The sequence below is a fragment of the Chiloscyllium punctatum genome, chromosome 48 (genome assembly GCF_047496795.1).
Source record: "Chiloscyllium punctatum isolate Juve2018m chromosome 48, sChiPun1.3, whole genome shotgun sequence".
In the NCBI taxonomy this organism is placed as follows: domain Eukaryota; kingdom Metazoa; phylum Chordata; class Chondrichthyes; order Orectolobiformes; family Hemiscylliidae; genus Chiloscyllium; species Chiloscyllium punctatum.
The window spans coordinates 27,317,620-27,344,006 of NC_092786.1; positions in this window are offsets into that span (position 1 = coordinate 27,317,620).

The window sequence follows — 26,387 nt, forward strand, 5'->3', positions numbered from 1 at the left end:
AAGCACTTCTGGGACAGTGCCAACACAGGATTAAAATAAAAGGTCCCTTGGCTCTTTCAACCGGTTCAAAGTTGATACAAAGGGAAAATAAAACAGCCCTCTTCCTAGGGCACCAAACCAAAACAAATGTAAACGCAAAATCAAACAGAAGCATGCACTATAGAAAGAAAACACGAACCAAATCAGAATATCATTATCCAGGTTGATAGTGCACTCCAGCCCCCGCAACGTCCATTGGTCACAAAAGCCTTCATTGTACTGGTGAGCACTGCATATTCCTGCTCCAGTGACCCCTGAGCACAGATGTAACCACTGTCTGGACCAGGCCCAGGAGTAAAGCCATGAGAAGGCTCATAGACTTATCCACTACTCCCCATACTGGGTGTTCATAGATCAGGAATATAGGATTGAAGTGAAATCAAAATTTTAACAGCAGCCCCCTCAAAAACTAAAAAGAGACAGCAACATGAAATACCATTTCTCTCTGTCCATAGAATGTGCATGTGGTCTGGCACCTGGTAAATGTGTTTCTTCACCGGTTTTATGGGACCAATGTGTGCAGCACTCTCGAGCTCAGACCCCCAATGTAAGAGAGGAGGTCTCCTTTGTAGAGGGCCCTCCACTGCTGGACAGCAAAATGTGGGTGGGTGTGAAGGTGCAAAAGCACCAGCCTGGAAAGATAGCACCTCTGCGCCATTCGAAAGAGCACCAGGAGGATGTCCTGAGATGGCTCAGACTGTGGGGTACTGGACTATGGGGGAGGGTCTGTGGTGTGGGCTGATGTCGAGTTTCGGTTAGACAGGGGTCAGTTCGTCCAGAAGCCCCTGCAGGCCTGAGCCTCATGTGCAAATGAGGTGTCAAGGCCTAGTGCCTTGTTCCTTAGGCTCTGGACGGTCCAGGTCACGAACCCGGAGGTGAATTGAAGCCCTGGGTGGCAAACTGTGCCAGCATCATCCAGCCCATTCCCCCACATCCAGCACATTCCTGACTCTACTCGGTCTTGGTTCCTGGCCTCTCCCCTCTGTCAGCCAGTGCAAACCACGGTCGAGGAAGAACCTTTTCCCTGGTGAGAGCCGCCACTTCTGTAGGAGGAAAATTCTGGTGTGAGCCAATCATGTGACCAGGTCCGTGCAGAAGACAGACAATTCTTGGAAGACAACCTGAGGCCAGGAACAGGATCTGCACGTCATAGTGGAGGCTGTACGCTTGATGGAAAATATACATCATTGAGTGCACCACATTGGAGGAGGCTCAACATAAAGGTTTTCCTGAAGGTGAAATACTCTCTACCTGGGTGTGAATGCACACCAGCGCCTGACCGTCATCCTCAAGCAAGAGACTCAAAACAATAGCAGTGGTCCAGTGTTGCCTCTTCTCCCAGAAAACTCAACTTTCTCTGCTGGTCATGACAATGCTAGGGGGAGGGACCAAAGTGACCAGCCAGTACCACAATATGGCAGCCACTAGCTGGTTTATGACCAGCATTTGTGCCCAGAGCAGTCCTGTCCAGCATGCTAGGCAAGTAATAAGGTTCCATGTGGTAGGCTGCTCTGGAAGGTTAGGTTGCATGGAATCCAGGGGGAAGCTGGATACATAATTCACTTGATGGTAGGAAGCAGAGGGTAATAGTGGAAGGATGCTTGTTAGACTGGAGGCCTGTGAGTAGTGGAGTGCCTCAGGGGTTGGTGCTGGGCCCATTACTCTTTGTTATCTATGGACAAGAATGTACAAGGCATGATTAGTATGTTTGTAGATCACACTAAAATAGGCAGTATGATGGACTGTGAGGAAGATTATCAGACATTGATCAACTGGGCAAGTGGGCCAAGAAATGGCAAATGGAGTTTAATATAGATAAGTGGGCGGCACGGTGGCACAGTGGTTAGCACTGCTGCCTCACAGCGCCAGAGACCCGGGTTCAATTCCCGCCTCAGGCGACTGACTGTGTGGAGTTTGCACGTTCTCCCCGTGTCTGCGTGGGTTTCCTCCGGGTGCTCCGGTTTCCTCCCACAGTCCAAAGATGTGCAGGCCAGGTGAATTGGCCATGCTAAATTGCCCATAGTGTTAGGTAAGGGGTAAATGTAGATGTAGGGGTATGGGTGGGTTACGCTTCGGCGGGGCGGTGTGGACTTGTTGGGCCGAAGGGCCTGTTTCCACACTGTAAATAATCTAATCTAATCTAATTATCCAAAGTGTGAGGTCTTGCATTTTCATGGTGAATGGTAAGGCCTTAGGGAGTGTAGTGGAACTGAGGGACCTTGGAGTTCAGGTGCACATTTCTCTGAAAGTGGAGTCACAGATAGAGAGGGTAGGGAAGAAGGCTTTTGGCACACGGGTCTTCATCAGTCAGGGCAAGTTGGGAACTTATGTTGCGGTTGTACAGGACGTTGGTGAGGCCGCACTTGGAGTACAGTGTTCAGCTTTGATCACTTTGCTATTGGAAGGATGTTATTAAACTAGAAAGAGGCAGAAGAAATTTATAAAGATATACAGGACTCAAGGCCCTGAGTTATTGGGGAGGTTGGACAAATGTTTCTTTAGACCAGGAGGATGTTGTCATGGATTCTGCAGCCTAGGACAGTGTAGGACTGGTCTGGGTGGATCATGTCATCCAACACTAGTCAAAAGCACCCTGGCAAGGATCTTGTAGTCGGTGCTGAGGAGGAGGAGGGAGACCGGACAACAGATTTTAACAGCAGAGATCCCCCTTAGGCAACAGAGTGATGACTGCCCTATGCCAAGAAAGGGGCATCTCTCCAGTTGCAATACATTCCTCCAGGACCCATGTATAGTCGTCTCCCAAGGACATCCCACTCTGAAGAACTCCATTGTCCAGCCCTGGGGACTTGCACCTAGAAAGCTAGTCGAAGACCGAGCATTGCTTGCAAAAGGTCCTGGAGTTCTCTGATGGAGATGAGGAAGACCTCATCCAAGAGCACCATAGAACATAGAACAATACAGCACAGGAATGGACCCTTTGGCTCATGATGTTTATGCTGAACATGGCGTCAAATTAAACTAATCCCTCCATTCCCTGCATTTTCATGTGTTTATCTAAAAGTCATTTAAATGCCCCTTTCGTATCTGTCTCTACCACATCTCCCTCTGTCTTGTCTAACCTGGTGGTGCTCACAACAGACACCTCATCCTGGTAGTCACCTCTGACCCTTGACCCCTCCCCTGCATAGAGTTGGGGGGGGTGTGGTGGTGGTCCAGGGTCACTGGTTGCACTAGTCACTGCTCCAAATGAGGCCTGTTTATTCATCACTGTCATCCAGGGTTCCCTCAGGGTAATTATCCCTACTGCAGTCCTCGGTCAGCTCAGGAGGTGAGGGGTTTTCAAGGGATGTCACTACATCTTCCCTGTGGGAGGCGTTATTAGTACCAGATTCTCCCAGTTGCTCAGGCCTGGAGGAATGTCACCTTTTCCAGGAGGCTAAGGGAGCAAGGTATACCTTCATCTCCCCTCCATCTGGCTGCCTCGCTTCCTTCTTTCTTTTGCATCATGGGTTTGGGGGTGGCAAGGGGCCAGGGGAAACTGGGGGGATGGGGGCAATGTCTGCTCACTTCTGGGCTCATCACCAGTGGGCACCTGGCTGGGCTCTAAATCCCATGTTTTCTTGATGGGTCCAGGGTTGCTAACTTATGGAAGGAATCCCTCCCTGGTCTGGAGGCCCATGGTCTCATTGCCATCAAGGGCATGCTCCTGCAAAGCTGCCCCCAAGTGTTTAGTTTCCCTGTGGATCCTCTCCACCCAACCCACTGGTATCCTTAGCCAATGCAACTCCGTCCTGCAGGGGCTGAGGAGTGTGAGGGAAAAGGTGAAGGTGCCAGCCGTGACTGCTCAGATGTTGGCTGTGTCTTCAGAGGTAGGACAGTTCCTTCGCTGGTGCTCCACCTCCTTACAGATGTGATACCACACATCCCCCGCCAACCAGAAACTCTGGTACACATCACCTTCATGCCAGAAAGTAAACATATCCTTCATGACCTCCTCTGGGACCAGGCATATGAAGGCCTGCCACAAGAAGGAGTAAACTTGTTTCAGGAGGGTCTCCTTCAGCAGCGGTGCCACACCCAACCTCTCTTCCCCAGGCTGGTACAGATGGGGAGATGGAGCTCAGATGGCACAAAGAGCAGGTCATTCAATAAAATTACTCTCTGAGCAACTACCTCCAGAGGGTCAACAGGCAGGAATATCCCACCAGCAGTAAGCCCCTTCACGAGGGTGAGATGCATTGCCCACTCAGTCTTCAGAAAGAATGCCACCTTCCCGTTGGTAACATGCTGTCGCTTTAAAGGGTTATTTTGTCATGGTTTGTTTTGAAGAAAGGTTGTACGGGCAGAGGTATTGAACTGGCTACTTGAAGATGACTTAAGTTAACAACTTGTGAGGCCTTTAGTTTTTTTTACAAGTTGGAATAATGGAAGCAGCCTGAATGGGTGTGGCCAGCTCTCTCAGATCTAGGTATCTGGGTTTTGGTTTTTACAGTCATTCAGAAGCCTTTGGTGGCTGATAAGATTTGGAAGCTTCAGTGAATGTCTCTTGGCTGCTATACTCTGAATTTTCTTGTTTCTCTGAGCTGATCCAAATCCACTGACTAAACCGATCACCCAATTTCTAGGAATCTGTATCCCTCTGCTCCCCACCTACTCATGCATCTGCCCAGACACACCTTAAATGCATCAATCATTCCTGCCGTCACTACCTCTGCTGGCAACGCATTCCAGGCACGTACCACTCTCTGTGTGAAGTAATTGCCACGTGTATCCCCCTTAAACTTTTCTCCTCTCACCTTGAAAGTGTGACTTCTTGTTATGGAATCCCTCACCCTGGGAAAAAGCTTATCTTTATCCACCTTCCATACCAGGCAACATCCTCGTAAATCTTCTCTGCACCCTCTCCAAAGCGTCCACATCCTTTTGGTAATGTGGCGACCAGAACTGTACACAATATTCTAAATGCAGCCGAACCAAAGTCCTATACAATTTTAACATGACCTGCCAGCTCTTATACTCAATACCCTGTCCGATGAAGGGAAGCATACTATATGCCTTCTTGACCACTCTATCCACCTGTGCAGCCACCTTCAGGGTACAATGGACCTGAACTCCCAGGTCTCTCTGCTCATCAACTTTTCCCAAGGCTCTTCCGTTTGCAATATAATTCGCTCTAGAATTAGACTTCCCAAAATGCATCACCTCACATTTGTCTAGATTGAACTCCATCTCCCACTTCTCCGCCCAACTCTCCAGTTTATCTATATTCTCCTGTATACTTTGACAGTCCCCTATGCTTTCTGCTACCAATCTTCATGTCATAGAGATGTACAGCATGGAAACAGACCCTTCGGTCCAACCTGTCCATGCCGACCAGATATCCCAACCCAATCTAGTCCCACTTGCCAGCACCCAGCCCATATCCCTCCAAACCCTTCCTATTCATATACCCATCAAAGTGCCTTTTAAATGTTGTAATTGTACCAGCCTCCACCACATCCTCTGACAGCTCATTCCATACACATACCACCGTCTGTGTGAAAAAGTTGCCCCTTAGGTCTCTTTTATATCTTTCCCCTCTCACCCTAAACCTATGCCCTCTAGTTCTGGACTCCCGAACCCAGGGAAAATACTTTGTCTATTTACCCTATCCAAGTTCCTCATAATTTTTTTAAACCTCTATAAGGTCACCCCTCAGCCTCCGATGCTCCAGGGAAAAAAGCCCCAGCCTGTTCAGCCTCTCCCTATAGCTCAAATCCTCCAACCCTGGCAACATCCTTGTAAATCTTTTCTGAACTCTTTCAAGTTTCACAACATCTTTCTGATAGGAAGGATACCAGAAGTGCACGCAATATTCCAACAGTGGCCTAACCAATGTCCTGTACAGCCACAACATGACCTCCCAACTCCTGTACTCAATACTCTGATCAATAAAAGAAAGCATACCAAATTCCTTCTTCACTTTCCTATCTACCTCTGACTCCACTTTCAAGGAGAAGTGAACCTGCACTCCAAGGTCTCCTTGTTCAGCAACATCCCTAGGACCTTACCATTAAGTGTGTAAGTCCTGCTAAGATTTGCTTTCCCAAAATTACTGATCAGACCACCAATGCCCTCTTCTAGATGATTTATGTATATCACAAACAACAGTGACCCAGCACTGATCCCTGTGGATCACCACCTCTCACCTTTCTCTATTTTGAGAAACTCCTTTCAACTAGGACAGCACAGTGGTTAGCACTGCTGTCTCACAGCGCCAGTGACCCGGGTTCATTTCCCACCTCAGGCAATTGTCTGTGTGGAGTTTGCACATTCTCCCTGTGTCTGCATGGGTTTGCCCCAGTTTCCTCCCACATTCCAAAAATGTGCAGGTTAGGTGAATTGGCCATGCTAAATTGTCTGTAGTGTTAGATGTAGGGGAATGGATCTGGGTGGGTTGGTGTGGACTTGTTGGGCCGAAGGGCCTGTTTCCACACTGTAAATAATCTAATCTACTACTCTCTGCTCCTGTTGCTCAACCAGTTCTTTATTCATTTAGCTAGAACACCTTGCACACCATGTGACTTTACCATGGGGAACCTTATCAAACGCCTTACTAAAGTCCATGTATATGACGTCTACAGCCCTTCCTTCATCTATCAACTTGGACACTTTCTCAAAGAACTCTATTAAGTTGGTAAGGCACAATTTCCCCTGCACAAAGCCAAGTTGCCTATCACTGATAAGCCCATTCTTTTCCAAATATAAATAGACTTTATCCCTCAGTACGTTCTCCAGCAACTTTCCCCCACTGACGTCAGGCTCACTGGTCTGTAGTTACCTGGAATATCCCTACTCCCCTTCTTGTACAGGGGGACAACATTAGCAACTCTCTCGATCTCCAGCCTTCACCAATGTTTAAGCATGCTACAAAGATATCTATCAGGGCCCCAGTTATTTTGTCTCTCACCTCCCTCAGCGATCTCCCTCAAATCCCATCTGGTCCCAGGGATTTATCCACCTTAATATCCTTTAGCCTACCTAACACATCTACCCTCCTTATGTCAACGTTATCCAGAGTAAACAAACTTCTATCTCTAATCTCAACATTCATAATGTCCCATCTGTGAACACTGATGCAATGTAATCATTGAGAATCTCACCCATTTTCTCAGGTTCGACACACAACCTTCCTTCCTTATCCTTTATTGGACCAACCCTTTCTCTTGTTGCCCTCTTGCTTCTTAGATATGAATAAAAGACTTTGGAATTCTCCTTAATTCTGCTCACTAAAGTTATTTCATGATCCCTTTTAGCTTGTTTGATTCCTCATTTAAGATTGGTCCTATTCTCCCAATATTCCTCCAAGGCCTGTTCTGTTCTTAGCTGCCTGGACCTAATTGTACACTTCCCTTTTTCTCTTGGCTAGTCATACGATTTCTCCTGTCATCCATTGTTTACAAATCTTGCCTTCCCTATTCCTTTTTTCAAGGGGACATGCCTATCCTGCACTACCTTCAACCTATCTTTGAATGCCTCCCACATATCAAATGTGGACTTCTTTTCAAATAGCTGTGTCTAATTCACATTTCCCAGCTCCTGCCAAATTTTGATATAATTGGCCTTGGCACAGTTTAGTACTCTTCCTTAGGACCATTCTCATCTTTGTCTACAAGTATTCTAAAACTTACAGAATTGTGATCACTATTCCCAAAGAAATCCCCCACTGCGACTTCCACCACCTGGCCTGGCTCATTCCCCAACTCCAGGTCCAATATGGCCCATTCCCTCGTCAGACTATTGACATATTGCTCTAGAAAACTCTACTGGACACTCCTTGCACATTCTGCCCCATCCAGACCTCTGACACTAAGTGTATCCCAGTCAATGTTGGGAAAATTAAAATCTCCCATCACCACCACCTTGCCATCTTTCCATAATCTGTTTACCTATTTGTTCTTCTCCCTCACGCTCACTGATGGGAGGCCTGTAGTACAGCCCCAACAATGTAACTGCATGCTTCTTATTTCTCAGCTCTACCCATAATGCCTCACTGCTCAAGCCCTCCATAGCATTCTCCTTTAGCACAGCCATGATATCATCCCTGACCAGCAATGCAACTCCTCCCCCTCTTTTACTTCTCTCCCTATCCTGTCTGAAGCATCTATAATCCAGAACATTTAGTTGCCAATTATGCCTTTCCTTTAACCAAGTCTCTGTGATCGCAATAACATCATACTCCCAGGCACCAATCCAAAGCCCTAAGTTTGTCTGCCTTACCCAATATACTCTGTGCATTAAAGTGTATACACTCCAGATCATCAGTTCCTTTGCATTCATCTGTTCTCTGCCTACTCTTCCCCTTGGTAATGCTAACTTCATGATTCTGTTCCTTACTGTCTCTAGTTTCTACCGCACTGTCTACTAGTCTTCTCTTCTGGTTCCCAGCCCCCTGCCACATTAGTTTAAACCCTCCCCAACAGCAATAGCAAAAACTCCCCAAGGACATTAGTTCCAGTCTTGTTCAGGTGCAGACGGTCCAATTTGTAATAATCCCACCTTCCCCAATGTTCCACAGGTCTGAACCCCTCCTTCCTACACCATCCCTCACGCCATGTGTTCATCCTGCCTATTCTTTCATTTCTATCCTGGCTAGCACATGGCACTGTTAGCAATCCTGAGATCGCTACCTTTGAGGTCCTCCTCTTTAACTTCTCTCCTAGTTCCCTGAATTCTGCTTTCAGGACCTCCTCTCGTTTTTTGCTTATTTCCTTGGTGCCCATATGCACCACGACAACTGGCTGTTCACCCTCCCCTTTCAGAATGCTCTGCAACCGATCGGTGACATCGCTGACCCGAGCACCTGGGAGGCAACATACCACCCGGGAGTCATTTTCAGCCACAGAACCACCTAGCTACTTCCCTGACAATAGAATCCCTTATGACTGTGGCCTACAAGTCTTTTTCCCACCCTTCTGAACAGCAGAGCCCACTATGGTGCCCAATTCACTAGACGTGCTATCCATGTCCCCCTCAGCATCGCAGAATGTTCAACATAGAGTCCATCCGCAGCTCCGGAGCCGTCATGTGGTCAAACAAGAGCTGCAGCTGGACACTCTCCTTGCAAGTGTAAGAGTCAGGGACGTCAGCCACATCCCTGAGCTCCCACAGCTCCCACATGAATGTGCCCCATCCAACATGTTGTCCCATAGTTGCTATCATTCCCCCAACCAGCACCACTACCACCCCTATCCCAAATAATAGCAGAGAAAAATTACAAAGTCTTCTTAGGCCTTGTCTGCCAGTGCAGTTGCACCCAACAGTCATGTCCCAGTCTGGTACCTAACCCACAGAATAGTTCCCCAAAGGAACTGAACTTCACCAGTTTCCTCATTTCCCCTCCCCCCACTTTACCCTAGTTGCAAACTTCCAGCTCAGCACCACCTGTCCTACCTGCCAATCTTCCTTCCCACCTATCCACTCCACCCTCCTCTCTGACCACCACCTTCATCCCCACCCCCATCCACCTATTGTACTCTTTGCTATCTTCTCCCCATCCCCACCCCCAACCTCCTCCCATTTACCTCTCCACCCCGGAGGCTCCCTGCCTTCAGTCCTGATGAAGGGCTTTTGCGTGAAACGTCGATTTTCCTGCTCCTTGGATGCTGCCTGACCTGCTGTGCTTTTCCAGCACCACTCTAATCTAGACTCTGATTCCCAGTGTCTGCAGTCCTTACTTTTGCTTCAAAGTCCAAAGACAGCAGTCACCAGTAGCAAATGATAGTATGGGTCACAGTCAGGAAATATTAACAAGGAGAGGGCCCAGGCTTTCAACAATTCTCAGACCCAGACTCCAAATTATCACGAGACACATAATCCTCTCCTCTGCCCTGTCAGCTTTCTGTATGGACTGTTCTCTCCGGGACACCCTAGTCTACTCTTCTTTCATCTTGCACATCCCCACCTCATAGCCCTATGGCACCTTCCTCTGCAATCACAGAAGGTGTAAGAACTGCCCATTTACTTTCTACCATCTCAGTATCCGAAGACCAAAACACGTACCTGCACATCACTCAATTTAATTGACTGCATTTGCTGCTCATAATGTGGTCTTCTCTACATTGGGGATGCATAGACTGGGTGACTGCTTCACAGAACACCTATGTTCTGTCTGCAAAAAAGATCGTGAGCTTCCAGTGGCACGCCACTTTAACACACTGTTCCCTGACCAACATCTTTGTCTCAGGCTTGCTGCAATACTCCAGCACATCATTTTCTGCTTGAAAACTCTACAGCCTTTGGGACTCAATAGTAAGTTCAACAACTCTGGGGCTTGAGGCACCTTCTCCCATGTCCTTACTCTAATCTCCATACACCAGGCTTTGTTAGCACATGGTCTGCTATTACATACGCCCTTCTACACCCTATTACACACACTATTACACACACAACACACAATTAACTGCTAATTGTCCCCATTAGGAGCTATTCATTCTTCCAGGCTTAATCATTGTCCAATCCTTTAATTGTTAGTGCGGTGAAGAAGGCATATGGCGTACTGGCTTTTATTGGTAGAGGAATTGAGTTCCGGAGTCCTGAGGTCATGTTGCAGTTGAATAAGACTCTGGTGCGGCCGCATCTGGAGTATTGTGTGCAGTTTTGGTCGCCATACTATAGGAAGGATGTGGAGGCACTGGAACGGGTGCAGAGGAGGTTTACCAGGATGTTGCCTGGTATGGTAGGAAGATCGTATGAGGAAAGGCTGAGGCACTTGGGGCTGTTTTCATTGGAGAAAAGAAGGTTTAGGGGCGATTTGATAGAGGTGTACAAGATGATTAGGGGTTTAGATAGGGTTGGCCATGAGAACCTTTTTCCACGTATGGAGTCAGCTATTACGAGGGGGCATAGCTTTAAATTAAGGGGTGGTAGGTATAGGACAGATGTTAGGGGTAGATTCTTTACTCAGCGAGTCGTGAGTTCATGGAATGCCCTGCCAGTATCAGTGGTGGACTCTCCCTCTTTATGGGCATTTAAACGGGCATTGGATAGGCATATGGAGGATAGTGGGCTAATGTAGGTAAGGTGGGCTTGGATTGGAGCAACATCGAGGGCCAAAGGGCCTGTACTGCGCTGTATTTTTCTATGTTCTATGTTCTAACTCTCCATTAGCCCCGCCCCCTCTCCCTTCCCCTTCATCTGCATATAAACCAATCTTCGGGGAGGGCTCAAAAAGAAAGAAAAAAAACAAGAGTCAGAACTTCTGCTCATTGAGAACTGGCTCTGAGGGAGCTGGATTAGTGTCAAGGACTCTCCATGTATAAATAAAGAGTAACTTGGTTAAAAAAAATAAACCAAGTTACCATCAGTTCTGAGGAAGGGTCACTGGACTCAAACCGTTTACTCTGATTTCACTCCACAGATGCTACCAGACCTGCTGAGCATTTCTGGCAATTTCTGTTTTGTTTCCAACTTACAGTCAATCACACATAAGGGTTCAGGCCAAAGCTGTCAACATCCAGGCCTGAATCCCCCAACTGAAGAAAAAAGTCCAGGCGCAGAAACCAACCCTCTTGGGCATCGACCAAGTAGAAATGCAGGCCACCAGGCTTCTCAGGGCAGCAGCATCAGTGAGCCGCAGGCTCTAGGCCTCCATTCAGCAGTAGCAGCTTCTCCCAGTTACAGATGTTCTGACTTTAGCCTTTCACTCATCAAGGAGAGACACAGGCCACTAGACTTCCAAAGGCAACAGCAATGAAGTCCCAGACTTGAGGCCCTCCAGACAGTCAAGTGGGTGACAGCATCTGAGGCTCCAAGCCTCAGCCAGCACCAGCAGCTCCTCCCAGGACAGCAGATGTTGCCATTTCACTCTTCGGTCTCGAACTGATACAGGTGGCAAGCAGAGTGCGCACTCCCAACACACTGCTCTCGACAGGAAAACAACCTTCTGTCTCCTACTGTCAAGTCAATTTTGTGTCCTATGTGATCTGACTTTACTATGTAGACTACCAAGTGGAACCTGGTCAAAAGCATTACTAAAGTCCAAGTAAAGAACATGTATCACTCTGCCCTCATCAATCATTTTGGTTACTTAGAGACATGTGTATATGTGTATGTATACACACACACATAAGTCTGTGGGGTGAATTTGTATGTGCAGATACATTCTATATTGCTCAAAAAATGCACAACCTGTAGGCAGTCAATGCAGACAGTCAATTTATATAATATTTTATAAATTCCACTTTGGAAATAGAACCAGTCTGACTTAAGATTGGATACAGACAGACTCTAACCTCACACCTTTAATGCATTTTCTGAGCTGGGATGTCACATTTTTAAATAAAATCTTGTTATCTCGAGAATGTGACTTAAAAATAGTTCTTGGATTTACATATTAATGAATTGAAATCTGTAACCCATTCTAAAAGATAAAAGACTTAACAACAATCTAGGTTTGTGAAATATATCATTTTATTTGCACGACACTGTAATCTTTTACTATAAATTCTGTGTCTTTTGATCTTGCTCTACAACCACCTGAAGAAGGAGTGGTGCTCCAAAAACTATTGCTTCCAAATAAATCTGTTGGACTATAACCTGCTGTTGTGTGATTTTTAACTTAATCAAGTTTGTGAAACATGATTTTCCTCATACAAAATTATGCAGACGATCGCAAATCATTCCTTGCCTCAGCAAATGCATATAAATTCTATCTTTCAGAATCACATCCAACAACCTATCCACTGAAGTCAGATTCACGGGTCTTTAGTTCCCAGGCTTTTCTTTACATCCCTCCTTAAACTAAGGCACAACATTGTTCCAGACTGTGCTCTTCCAGCACCACTAATCCAGAATCTGGTTTCCAGCATCTGCCGTCATTGTTTTTACCACAACATTAGCCACTCCAGTCATCTGGCACCTCACCCGTAATTATAGATGATGCAAATATTTTGCAAGAAGCCTGCAATTTTCTCCTTAACTTCCCACAACATCCTGTGATACATTAGATCTGATCCTAGAGATTTATCCACCTTTATATTTCCAGCACATCCTCTTCCGTAATGTCAACTGTTTTCAAAACATCAATATTTATTTCCCTGCCTTCTCTAGCCTCAATTTTTTTTCATGGTAAAACCTGATATGAAACGTTCATTTAATATCTCTCCCATCTCCTGAAGTTCAACACAAAGATGACCTCTTTGATCTTTAAGGACCTTTTCTGACTCTAGTTGCTCTCATACTCTTAATGTACTTGTCGAATCTCTTTGGATTATTGTTAACCTTATCTGTCAAGACTATCTCACATCCCCTCTTTGCCTTCCCGATTTCCCTCTTGAGAATGCCCTTGCATTCTTTATAATATTCAAGAGATGTATTTGAGCCTAATTGTCTATATCTAACATATGATTCTTTTTTATTCTTGACTGGAATCTTTGTCCACCCGTTGTCCCCCACCAGCCTTACCCCTCTCTCTAGTAGGAACATAGTACCTCTGAACTCTGGTTGTCACACTTCTGAAACCCTCCCACTTGTCTGACATCCCTTTCCCTGCAAACAGTCTACTCCTCTTAACTTTTGAAAGTTCTTGCCTCATACCATTAAAATTTGCCTTACTCCAATTAAAAACTAACTTTTATGTTAAAGGCTTCTCCTTTTCCACGAACATTTTAAACTAATAGAATTATGACCACTAGACTCAGTGTTCAATAACAAGGGGGATAATTTTAAATTGAAAGAAAGGAAGCTCAGAGGAGATTTGAGGAAAAATCTAGAGGATGGTGGGGGTCTGAAATATACTGCCTGGGAAGGTAGTGGGGGCACGAAACCTCACAACATTTCAAAAGTACTTGGATGAGCACTTGAAATATTATAACATTCAAGGTCATGAGTGCAGGAAAGTGAGTAGCATAACTAGTAACAAAAAACAAAGTTCTGCAGAAGGGTCACTGGACCCAAAATGCTAATTCTGATTTCTCTCCATAGATGCTGCCAGACCTGCTGAGCTTTTCCAGCAATTTCTGTTTTTGTTTCTGATTTACAGCATCCACAGTTCTTTCGGTTTTTAATTAGCATAACTAGTATATCTTTGGTGGAACAGACTTGATGGGCTGGAAAGACAGTAAGCGAGCAATGACAGACATTTTAAGGAGATAACTCATGACTTTCAGCAAACGTAAGGAGAAAATATTCTGAGATAGATCAACCATGGTTAACCAAGGATGTTAAGGAGAGTATAGAACATAGAACATAGAACATAGAAAAATACAGCGCAGTACAGGCCCTTGGGCCCTCGATGTTGCGCCGATCCAAGCCCACCTAACCTACACTAGCCCACTATCCTCCATATGCCTATCCAATGCCCGTTTAAATGCCCATAAAGAGGGAGAGTCCACTACTACTACTGGCAGGGCATTCCATGAACTCACGACTCGCTGAGTAAAGAATCTACCCCTAACATCTGTCCTATACCTACCACCCCTTAATTTAAAGCTATGCCCCCTCGTAATAGCTGACTCCATATGTGGAAAAAGGTTCTCATGGTCAATCCTATCTAAACCCCTAATCATCTTATGCACCTCTATCAAGTCACCCCTAAACCTTCTTTTCTCCAAAGAAAACAGCCCCAAGTGCCTCAGCCTTTCCTCATACGATCTTCCTACCATACCAGGCAACATCCTGGTAAACCTCTTCTGCACCCGTTCCAGTGCCTCCACATCCTTCCTATAGTATGGCGACCAAAACTGCACACAATACTCCAAATGCAGCCGCACCAGAGTCTTATTCAACTGCAACATGACCTCAGGACTCCGGAACTCAATTCCTCTACCAATAAAAGCCAGTACGCCATATGCCTTCAATATAAATTTGAAAGAAAAAGTTTCCAAGGAGGCAAAGACAATGATAGCCCCAAAGGCTGGGATAAATTCGGAATCCAACAAAGGAGGGCCAAAAGATGAGAGAAAATAAACTACGAGGACAAACTGGTGAGCTTCTTTAAATGGGAAAAGAACAGTTAAAAGGAACAAATGCCCTGCAGAAAATGAATCTGGACTGATGGTTACTGGGAATGAGGAAATGGCAGTTATTTTGCATCAGTCTTTCCTTGGAAAATACTTCAAATATCCCATTAACGCTAAAGAATATGGGGGAGGAATTAAGTCCCTAGAGAAGTCGTATTAAATGAACTAATGGCATTAAAAGGCAGATACATCCATTGGCCTGGACAGCTTGCATCTGAGGAGATGTGCTTCCTAACATCTCCCCTGAATGGTCTGTCCCTAAATTTCAGACTATGATCCTTAGTTCTAGAATCCTCAATTAGTGGAAACAGTTTATCTACCCATCTTTTCTTGTTAATATCTTGAAGACTTCAATCAGATCACTCCTTAACATTATAAATTAAAGAGAAAAGGAGCCTAATTTGCATAATCTCTCCTCATAACTTAACTCCAGTCTAGGTAAAACAGTAAACCTACATTGTATTCTCTCCAAGGCCAATATATCTTTTCTAAGGTACGGTGCCCAGATCTGCGTTCAGTGCTCTAAGTAGAGGCTAATCAGGGTTTTGTATAGTTGCAGCATAATCTCTGCATCTTTATACTCCAGTCCTCTCGACATACAGGCCAGCATTCCATTAGCTTTCTTGATTATTTTCTGTACCTGTTCACAGCATTTTAAAGATTCATGCTCCTGAACACCCCAGGTCTCTTTGGACATCCAGTATATCAACATCTAAAAAATACTCTGCCTTATCCATTCTGGGTCCAAAATATTCCATTGTAATTTTATGCTGTCATCTACACTGCCTGTAACACTGCCTAACTTGGTCTCATCAGAAAATTTGAATATGACATTTTGTGCTATTATTCAAAGCATTAATAACTAATGTGAACAATTGGGCCCTAACAGATCCTTGTGGGACATTGCTAATCACATCTTGTCAAATTGAGTACCTGCTCATTATGGGAGCAAGTGAGGACTGCAGATGCTGGAGATCAGAGCTGAAAATGTTTGCTTGAAAAGCACAGCAGGTCAGGCAGCATCCAAGGAGCAGGAGAATCGACGTTTCGGGCATCAGCCCTTCTTCAGAAATCCTGAAGAAGGGCTCATGCCCGAAACGTCGATTCTCCTGCTCCTTGGATGCTGCCTGACCTGCTGCGCTTTTCAAGCAACACATTTTCAGCTACCTGCTCATTATCACCTAAAACTCTTTGTCACCTAAAACTCACCCTACCAATTTCCCAGCTGTGACAATAATTTGTCCTCAATTCTGAGACCTTCAACCTTATCAAATGACTTCTGGAAGTCCATAGAACAACATCCTGACATATTCCCTTGTCCACTACCTTAGTCACGTCTTCCAAAATAATTAAATAAGGTTTGTCAGGCATGACCTACCTGTCATTAATCCATGATGAACTGGAAAATTGAGGTGTTCAGGTACCCCATAATTGATTATAGACTTCAAATTCCCTTCACAGGTGTTAGGCTAACTAGTCTGTAATTCTCTGGTTTCACTTCTTTTCCTACTTAAACAAATCCAGAAGGATGACTCCTGCATCTGGATAATCATAGAATCAAACAGTATAGAAGAGGCCCTTCGAATCTGTACCATCATAAATATTCTACAACTTACACGAGTCCCATTTTCCTGCCCAAGGCCCATAACCTCAATGTTATATGCTTTAAATTCTCATTCACATAATTGGTCCCGCTCACAAATCGGTCTTCTGTTTTGGAAGCTGATAAGGGCACTGCTTATTTGTTATTTATAACAACCTGGAGGGGAGTTGGGTTAGTAGGTTTGAAGATGACACAAAGGCTTTTTGGGTGGTTAGGTGAGGTTGAGCGTCTAGGGTTACAAGAAGATACAAATGGCATGGTCAAATGGCCAGAGAAGTGGCAGATAGAATTTAACGCTAAGTATGAGCTGATACACTTTGAAAGGAGTAACTTACAAGAAAGGGTTCAATGAACACCACAACACTAGGAAGTTCTGTGGAACAAAGAGACTTTGGTGAGTTTTTCCATAGATCTTTGAAGTTGGAAAGGCATGTTAGCAAGATGATGAAATAGGCAGGTGGTTTTATCAATCAAAACATGGATTACAAAAGTTGGGAAGTCATGTTGGAGTTGTATAACACTTTGGTAAGACCAGAGCTAGAGTACTGTATGCAGTTCTGGTCACACCTTACAGGAAGGATGTGATTGCACTGGAGTGGGAGCACAGGAGATTCACCAAGATGCTGCCTGAGGTGGAAATTATGAGGAAAAGGTTGATAGTCTTGAGTTGTATTCATTGGAGCAGAGAAGACTGGTTATCTGATTTGAGCTGTAGAAGATAGAGAGGCATAGACAGAGCAGTTGCTCCTCTTAGTTGAAAGGTCGGTCATGATGGGACACAGGTTCACGATGAGGATCAGGAGATTGGGGGTGAGGAGGTTGGTTGAGGGAAAAAAAATCTTCTTTTATCCAGAGATGATGGTCTGGAATGTGTTGCCTGGAAAGGTGGTAGAAGCAAGTTACCTCACAGCTTTTATAAAGTACCTCGATGAGCACTTTGCAAGTCTTCAGGTTATGGGCCAAATGCTGGTAAATCGGATTAGGTTGAAGGTCAGGTATTTCTCACACATCTATGCAGACTTGATAAGCATAAGGACCTCTTCATCACTCTATTCTATGAACTAACGTCCCAGGCCACGCATTCCAGAGTTGAGAGTGTGTAGCTGGGAAATCATAGCAGGTCAGGCAGCATACGGGGAGCAGAGGAATCGACATTTTGGGCATAAGACCTTCATCAGGAATGAGGCTTGTGGGCCGGGGCTGAGAGATAAATGGGAGAGGGCGGGGTTGGGGGAAGGTAGCTGAGAAAGGTGGATGAAGGTGAGGGAGAGGTGATAGGTCAGAGGGGGGAGTGATGGAAAGATCTGGAGGGCGGTTCCGAGTTGGAGCCTTGAGACCGGGATACTGTATCCCATTTATCCTATGTGATTGCAGGGTCCCAAGGCAGAATATGAGGCATTCTTCCTCTAGGTGTCGGGTGGTAACAGTTAGGCGGTGGAGGAGGCCCAGGACCTGCATGTCCTTGATGGAGTGGGAGGGGAAGTTGGAAGTGTTCAGCCACGGGGCGGTGAGGTTGGTGGGTGCGGGTGTCCCAGAGATGTTCTCTAAAATGATCTGCAAGAAGGTGTCCTATCTCCCCGATGTAGAGGAGACAACACTGGGTACAAAGGATATAGTAGATGACATTGGTAGAGGTACAGGTAAATTTCTGACGGATGTGGAATGATCCCTTGGGGCTTTGGATGGAGGTGAGGGGAGTGGTATGGGTTCAGGTTTTGCACTTCCTGTGGTGGCAGAGAAAGGTGCCGGGAGTGGTGTGTGGGTTGGTGGGGAGCTTGGACCTGACGAGGGAGTCGTGGAAGGAATGGTCTCTCCGGAATGCTGATAGTGGTGGGGAGGGAAATATATCTTTGGTAGTGGGGTCCATTTGGAGGTGGTGGAAGCTGATGCAATGTATGCAGAGGTTGGTGGGGTGGAAGGGGAGGACCTTGTTACATTGGGAGGGGTGGGGTTCAAGGGCAATGGTGTGTGAAGTGGAAAAGATGAGCTGGAGGGCATCGTCAATCACGTGAGAAGGGAAGTTGTGATCGTGGAAGAAAGAGGCCATCTGGGACTTTCTGATGTGGAATTGGTCATCCTGGGAAGAGATACGGTGCAAGTGGAGGAATTAGGAACAAGGGATGGCATTTTTGCAGGAGGTAGGGCAGGAGGAGGTGTAGTTCTAGGTAGCTGTGGGAGTCAGTGGGATTGTAATAGATGTCTGTGGTTAGTCAGTTGCCGGAGATGATGATGGAGAGGTCCAGGAAGGAGAGGGAGATGTCCAAGATGGTCCAGGTGAATTTGAAGTCAGGGTGAAAGGTGTTGGTAAAGTTGATGAACTGTTCAACGTCCTTGTGAGAGCACAGTCATTCCAGAGAACATTTTCATGGACAAGAAACCCAAGATCCCTATGTTCCTCTGAGCTTCTTAGTGTCCTGTTATTCCGTGTCTTGTTCCTTCTGCCAAAACCTGTCTGCATCAACTGCACTATCCTCATCCAAACACTTGGTCACCACCTCAAAATCCCACTCTGTTTGTTAGGCATGTCCTCCTCTTACAAAGCCATGCTGAGTATCCTCGTCAAACTGTCCTTCTCTAAAAGGCAATTAATTTTCTCCTTCACTATTTTCTTCAATTGTTTCCCTGTTACTGATATTAGACTCACTGGTCTACAGTTCCCTGGTCTCTCTCTATCACACCTCTTGTAAAGTGGAACCACATTAGCTGTCCTCCAGTCCTCTGGCATCTCCCCTGTGGCCAGAGAAAATTTGAAAATTTGGGTCAGGGCACCTGTAATTTACTCCCATTTCCCACAACAGCCTTGGATACAATTCAGCCAGACCTGGGGATTTGCCCAATTTTAGATCTGTCAAAATCTCCAATACCTCCTTGCTTCATATATTATTCTGCTCGAGAACTTCACAGTTCATACTCTCAAATTCTGTACTTGCATCTTCCTCCTCCCAAGTAACAACACAACTCTGAAAAATTTGTCTCTCTTTGGTAGTGAAGAAATTAATGGAATTAATTATTTACTTATGTTAGTTATTCATCCCCCATTCCTGATCCATGATAAATTTCTTCTGGCCTCTGACTTGCTATCCTCCTTTTTTGTTGTAAATACTGAGGTATGACAATGCTGCTCCTTTGACAAGGTAATTCTGTCCTTGTTTTTTTGAGAGGGATCGTAAATGCATAGGTTCCAATGTGTCTGGTTTGCATGGGTTTTAGGGCCAATTTCATTCTAGCTCGAAAATACTGCCTCAGGAATGAGGCTCTCAAGTTTTAAAAAAACCTGTCCATTGGCCAGTTTTTACCACTCACTTTTTCTTAGGTTTGTTTTGGTTTTAGCAGTCTGGCTGTTCAGAGCTGTGGGTCAGTTTAAACTGGGGAATCTAAAGGCACAGCTACTGAGGAAGGAGGTTCCATGCTTTTTTTTTCTGCCATTCCTCTCTCCTGTAAGAACCTGTGTCTGATTTTACCTTTTTGCTAAGGGGATGTTTATGGGGATTGTTGCAGGCATTTGGAACAGCATCATTAAGTCGGGATAGTATGTTGGGTTTTCAGATAGAGTCATAGAGTCAAAGAGATGTACAGCATGGAAACAGACCCTTCAGTCCAACTCGTCCATGCCGGCCAGATCTCCCAACTCAATCTAGTCCCAACTGCTAACACCTGGCCCATATCCTCCAAACCCTGCCTATTCATATACTCATCCAGATGCCTTTTAAATGTTGCAATTGTACTAGCCTCCACCACTTCCTCTGGCAGCTCATTCCATACATGTACCACCTTCTGAGTGAAAATGTTGCCCCTTAGGTCCCTTTTATATCTTTCCCCTCTCACCCTAAACCTATGCCCTCTAGTTCTGGACTCCCCCACCCCAGGGAAAATACATTGTCTATTTATCCTATCCATGTCCCTCATAATTTTGTAAACCTCTATAAGGTCACCCCTCAAGCCTCCAATGCTCCAGGGAAAATAGCCCCAGCCTTTTCAGCCTCTCCCTATAGCTCAAATCCTCCAACCCTGGCAACATCCTTGTAAATCTTTTCTGAACCCTTTCAAGTTTCACAACAACTTTGCAATAGGAAAGAGAGCCGAATTGCACGCAATATTCCAACTGTGGTCCTGTACAACAGCAACATGACCTCCCAACTCCTGTACTCAATACTCTGACCAATAAAGGAAAGCATACCAAACACCTTCTTCACTATCTTATCTAACTGCGACTCCACTTTCAAGGAGCTATGAACCTGCACTCCAAGGTCTCTTTGTTCAGCAACACTCCCTAGGACTTTACCATTAAGTGTAGAAGTCCTGCCAAGATTTGCTTTCCCAAAATGCAGCACCTCACATTTATCTAAATTAAACTCTATCTGCCACTTCTCAGCCCATTGGCCCATCTGATTAATATTCTGTCATATTCTGTTCTCTTCTCTATGTGTTTCATTCGGTATTCTGTAAATAAATTCTGTTTTGTTAAAACAAAGAGGGTTTGCCCAGCTGCATCACTCCTGGAATGTCCATTTCACACCTGCTCAAAGCAACTAGAAAGGTTAAGGTCTGGGCTACTTTCTTGAAATATTTTAGGGAGGTCTGGCCTGTCCATAACAGAGGCAAACTAATTATTCTCCCGGTGCTACGAGCTAGTGAGGGCAGGAATAGAAGGATAAAGCAGATGAATGTATGGCTGAGGAGCTGGTGTATGGGAGAAGGATTCACATTTTTGGACCATTGGAATCTCTTTTGGGGTAGAAGTGATCTGTACAAGAATGCACCTAAATTGGAAGGGGACTAATATACTGGCGGGGAAATTTGCTAGAGCTGTTTGGGAGGATTTAAACTAGTGAGGTTGGGGGTCGGTGAGACCCAGGGAGGTAGTGAGAAAAAAGATCAAGTTGAGAACAGAAGCGAGTCAAACAGTCAGAGCAGGCAGGACTAATACATTAAACTGCATTTATTTCAATGCAAGGGGCCTAACAGGGAAGGCAGATGAACTCAGGGCATGGTTAGGAACATGGGACTGGGATATCATAGCAATTACAGAAACATGGCTCAGGGATGGGCAGGACTGGCAGCTTCATGTTCCAGGATACAAATGCTACAGGAAGGATAGAAAGGGAGGCAAGAGAGAAGGGGGAGTGGCATTTTTGATAAGGAATAGCATTACAGCTGTGCTAGGGGAGAATATTCCTGGAAATACATCCAGGGACATTATTTGGGTGGAACTAAGAAATAAGAAAGGGATGGTCACCTTATTGGGATTGTATTAAAGACCCCCTAATAGTCAGGGGGAAATTGAGAAACAAACTTGTAAGGAGATCTCAGCTATCTGTAAGAATAATATGGTGGGGCATTTTAACTTTCCAAACATAGACTAGGACTGCCATAGTGTTAAAGGTTTAGATGGAGAGGAATTTCTTAAGTGTGTACAAGACAATTTTCTGATTCAGTATGTGGATGTACCTACTAGAGAAGGTGCAAAACTTGACCTACTCTTGGGAAATAAGGCAGGGCAGGTGACTGAGGTGTCAGTGGGGGAGCACTTTGGGGCCAGCGACCATTTGTTTTAAAATAGTGATGGAAAAGGATAGAGCAGATCTAAAAGCTGAAGTTCTAAATTGGAGAAAGGCCAATTTCGACGGTATTAGGCAAGAACTTTCAAAAGCAGATTGGAAGCAGATGTTCGCAGGTAAAGGGACGGCTGGAATGTGGGAAGCCTTCAGAAATGAGATAATGAGAATCCAGAGAAAGTATATTCCTGTCAGGGTGAAAGGAAAGGCTGGTAGGTATAGGGAATGCTGGATGACTAAAGAAATTGATAGTTTGGTCAATAAAAAGAAGGAAGCATATGTAAGGCATAGACAAGATAGATCGAGTGAATCTTTACAAGGGTATAAAGGCAGTAGGAGTATACTTAGAGGGAAATCAGGAGGGTAAAAAGGGGACATGAAATAGCTTTGGCAAATAGAGTTAAGGAGAATCCAAAGGGTTTTTCCAAATACATTAAGGAGAAAAGGGTAACTGGGAGAGAATAGGGCCCCTCAAAGATCAGCAAGGCGGCCATTGTGTGGAGCCACAAAAAATGGGGGAGATACGAAACGAGTATTTTGTATCAGCATTTACTATGGAAAAGGATATGGAAGATATAGACTGTAGAGAAATAGATGGTGACACCTTGCAAAATGTCCAAATTATAGAGGAGGAAGTGCTGGATGTCTTGAAACGCATAAAGGTGGATAAATCCCCAGGACCTGATCAGGTGTACCCTAGAACTCTGTGGGAAGCTCGAGAAGTGATTGCTGGGCCTCTTGCTGAGATATTTGTATCATTGATAGTCAACAGGTGAGATGCCAAAAGACTGGAGGTTGGCTAATGTGGTGCCACTGTTTAAGAAGAGTGGTAAGGACAAGCCAGGGAACTATAGACCAGTCAGCCTGATGTCGATGGTGGGCAAGTTGTGGAAGGAATCCTGAGGGACAGGATGTACATGTGTTTGGAAAGGCAAGGACTGATTAGGGATAGTCAACATGGCTTTGTGTGTGGGAAATCATGTCTCACAAACTTGATTGAGTTTTTTGAAGAAGTAACAAAGAGGATTGATGAGGGCAGAGTGGTAGATGTGATCTATATGGACTTCAGTAAGGCATTCGACAAGATTCCCCATGGGAGACTGGTTAGCAAGGTTAGATCTCACAAAATAAAGGGAGAACTAGCCATTTGGATACAGAACTAGCTCAAAAGTAGGAGACAGAGGTTGGTGGTGGAAGGTTGTTTTTCAGATTGGAGGCCTGTGACCAGTGGAGTGCCACAAGGATCGGTGCTGCGTCTTCTACTTCTTGTCATTTACATAAATAATTTTGATGTGAGCATAAGAGGTACAGTTAGTAAGTTTGCAGATAACACCAAAATTGGAGGTGTAGTGGACAGCGAAGAGGGTTATCTCAAATTACAGCAGGATCTTGATCAGATGAGCCAATAGGCCGAGAAGTAGCAGATAGATTTTAATTCAGATAAATGAGAGGTGCTGCATTTTGGGAAAGCAAATCTTAGCAGGACTTATGCACTTAATGGTAAGGTCCTAGAGTGTGTTTCTGAGCAAAGAGACCTTGGAGTGCAGGTTCATAGCTCATTGAAAGTCGAGTTTCAGGTAGATAGGATAGTGAAGAAGGTGTTTGGTATGCTTTCCTTTATTGGTCAGAGTATTGAGTACAGGAGTTGGGAGGTCATGTTGTGGCTGTACAGGACATTAGTTAGGCCACAGTTGGAATATTGTGTGCAATTCTGGTCTCCTTCCTATTGAAAAGTTGTTGTGAAACTTGAAAGGGTTCAGAAAAGATTTACAAGGATGTTGCCAGGGTTGGAGAATTTGAGCTATGGGGAGGGGCTGAACAGGCTGGGACTGTTTTCCCTGGAGCGTCAGAGGCATGTTGGCTGACCAATTAGAGGTTTACAAAATTATGAGGGGCATGGATAGGATAAATAGACAAAGTCTTTTCCCTGGGTTCGGGAGTTCAGAACTAGAGGGCATAGGTTTAGGGTGAGAGGGGAAAGATATAAAAGGGACCTAAGGAGCAACTCTTTCACACAGAGGGTGGTACGTGTATGGAATGAGCTGCCAGAGGATGTGGTGAAGGCTGGTACAATTACAACATTTAAGAGGCATTTGGATGGGTGTATGAATAGGAAGAGTTTGGAGGGATATAGGCCGAGTGCTGGCAGGTGGGACTAGATTGGGTTGGGATATCTGGTCGACATGGATGGGTTGGACTGAAGGGTCTGTTTCCATGCTGTACATCTCTATGACTCTATCACTGTATCTGAAAGGTCACTGGGCTCAAAACATTCACTCTACTTTCTCTCTGCAGATGCTGCACATCTGCTGTGTTTCTTCAGCAATTTCTGTTTTCATTTCAGATTTTTAGCACCTGCAGTCTTTGTTTTGTTTTAATTATTCGATACATCTGCCATTTCCTCATAGTCATTGAGAACATTCCCACTTTCAGTCTTTAGTGCATGGTGGCATGATGCTGCCTCATAGCATCAGGGTTCCACGTACAATTCCAGCCTCAGGCGACTATCTGTGTGGAGTTTGCACATTCTCCCCGTGTCTGTGTGGGTTTCCTCCGGGTGCTCCGGTTTCCTCCCACAGTCTAAAGATGTGCAGGTCAGGTGAATTGGCCATGTTAGATTGCCCATAGGTTAGGTTTGTTAGTTGGAGGGAGGTGGGTCACTCTTCAGAGGGTCGGTGTGGACTTGTTGGGCTGAAGGGCCTGTTTCCACGCAGTACGGAATCAAATCATTACCCCTGAACATTTGCTTCTTTAGTAACTATAAAATATCATCTTATTGATTTTGATTTTGAAATTTTCATTGATTTTGCAAATTTCTTTCCATAATCCTTTTTCATTGCTCTTAAGATGCTTTGAGGCCCTTCGCATCTTTCCCATTTAGCAGGATCTGTGCTTTTACATTTTTGTCAGCCTTTTCTTGTAGGTTAATGCTGTCCCTTATCTCTTTAGTTGTCCATGAATGTTTTTGCTGTGAATAGAGTCATATGGCACAGAAACAGACCCATCGGTCCAATCAGTCCATGCCAAACATAATCCCAAACTAAACTAGTCCCACCTGCCTGCTCCTGGCCCATAGCCCTCCAAACCTTTCCTGTTCTTGTACCTATCCAAATGTCTTAAAAGATTGTAATTGTACCAACATCTTCAGTAAGTTCATTCCACTCAACCCACCTCGTGTGTAAAACATTTGTCTCCTGTCTTTTTTAACTCGCTCTCCTCTCACTGTAAGCTGTGCCCCTCGTCTTGAAATTTCCTATCTACCACCAACTCTATCTGCACCTTGCATTTCTTTCTAAACTTCTGTCAGGTTGCCTCTCAATCTCTTGTGCTCCAGTGAAAAAGGTCCCAGCCTTTCTTTATAGTTCAAATCTTCCATAATGAGCAACATCCTGGTAATTCTCTTCTGAATCCTCTCCAGCTTGATAATACCCTTCCTATTAACTTCATCCATCACTTCCTCAGAAGTCCTGTTCTGAAAGCATTCTGTTTTCACTTGCGCTCCTTATTGTGCATCTAACATGATGTCAACAGACAACTGGAGTATAAAGCGTTCTCTTCCTTCGCACAAGTCATTGCCAAATATAGTAAAAACAGAAGCTAATATAAACTCCTGGTAAACACTACTTGTCACATTCTGCCAATTAGATAATGTGCCCATTATCCATCTTTGAACCCTATCTTCTAGGCATTTTGCAACCATTTGAAATGGTTGGTTCCAGCTCCATGTACTTTCATTTTTGTTGCATTATTTTGAATTGGTTCTGAACTTCCAGATAAATACCATCCATAAATCGTGTCATATCCGCTGCATTTGTGACCAACTTAATTAAAAATATAACTAGGTTTATAAAGCATGACTTGTCTCTTATTCATACTGCTTTCTCAGCAGACCATGGAAACTGTTTATAAAGGAATACCTTTATATAAATAGACAGCATGACCTATTTGTGATGTAAATTTGAGGTATATAGTTAAGAATTTAGATTCTAAAGGAGTTATTTGTAAGAAATTGAAGAGTTAACACAGGAATGTTACCTGAAAGGAATACTCAACCTTCTCCTAAATGTTCTTCCCTTGTTTGACAGACACAAGACAGGGAGTTGACTCAGATGTGAATTAAACAAACCCTTCTTTGTTTTTAACCCTTTAGGCACTAATACTCAATATAAAACATATATTCAAGTGGAACTTTTCCCTGTCAGGAGTATAAACTGCATGTTTTGCATTATA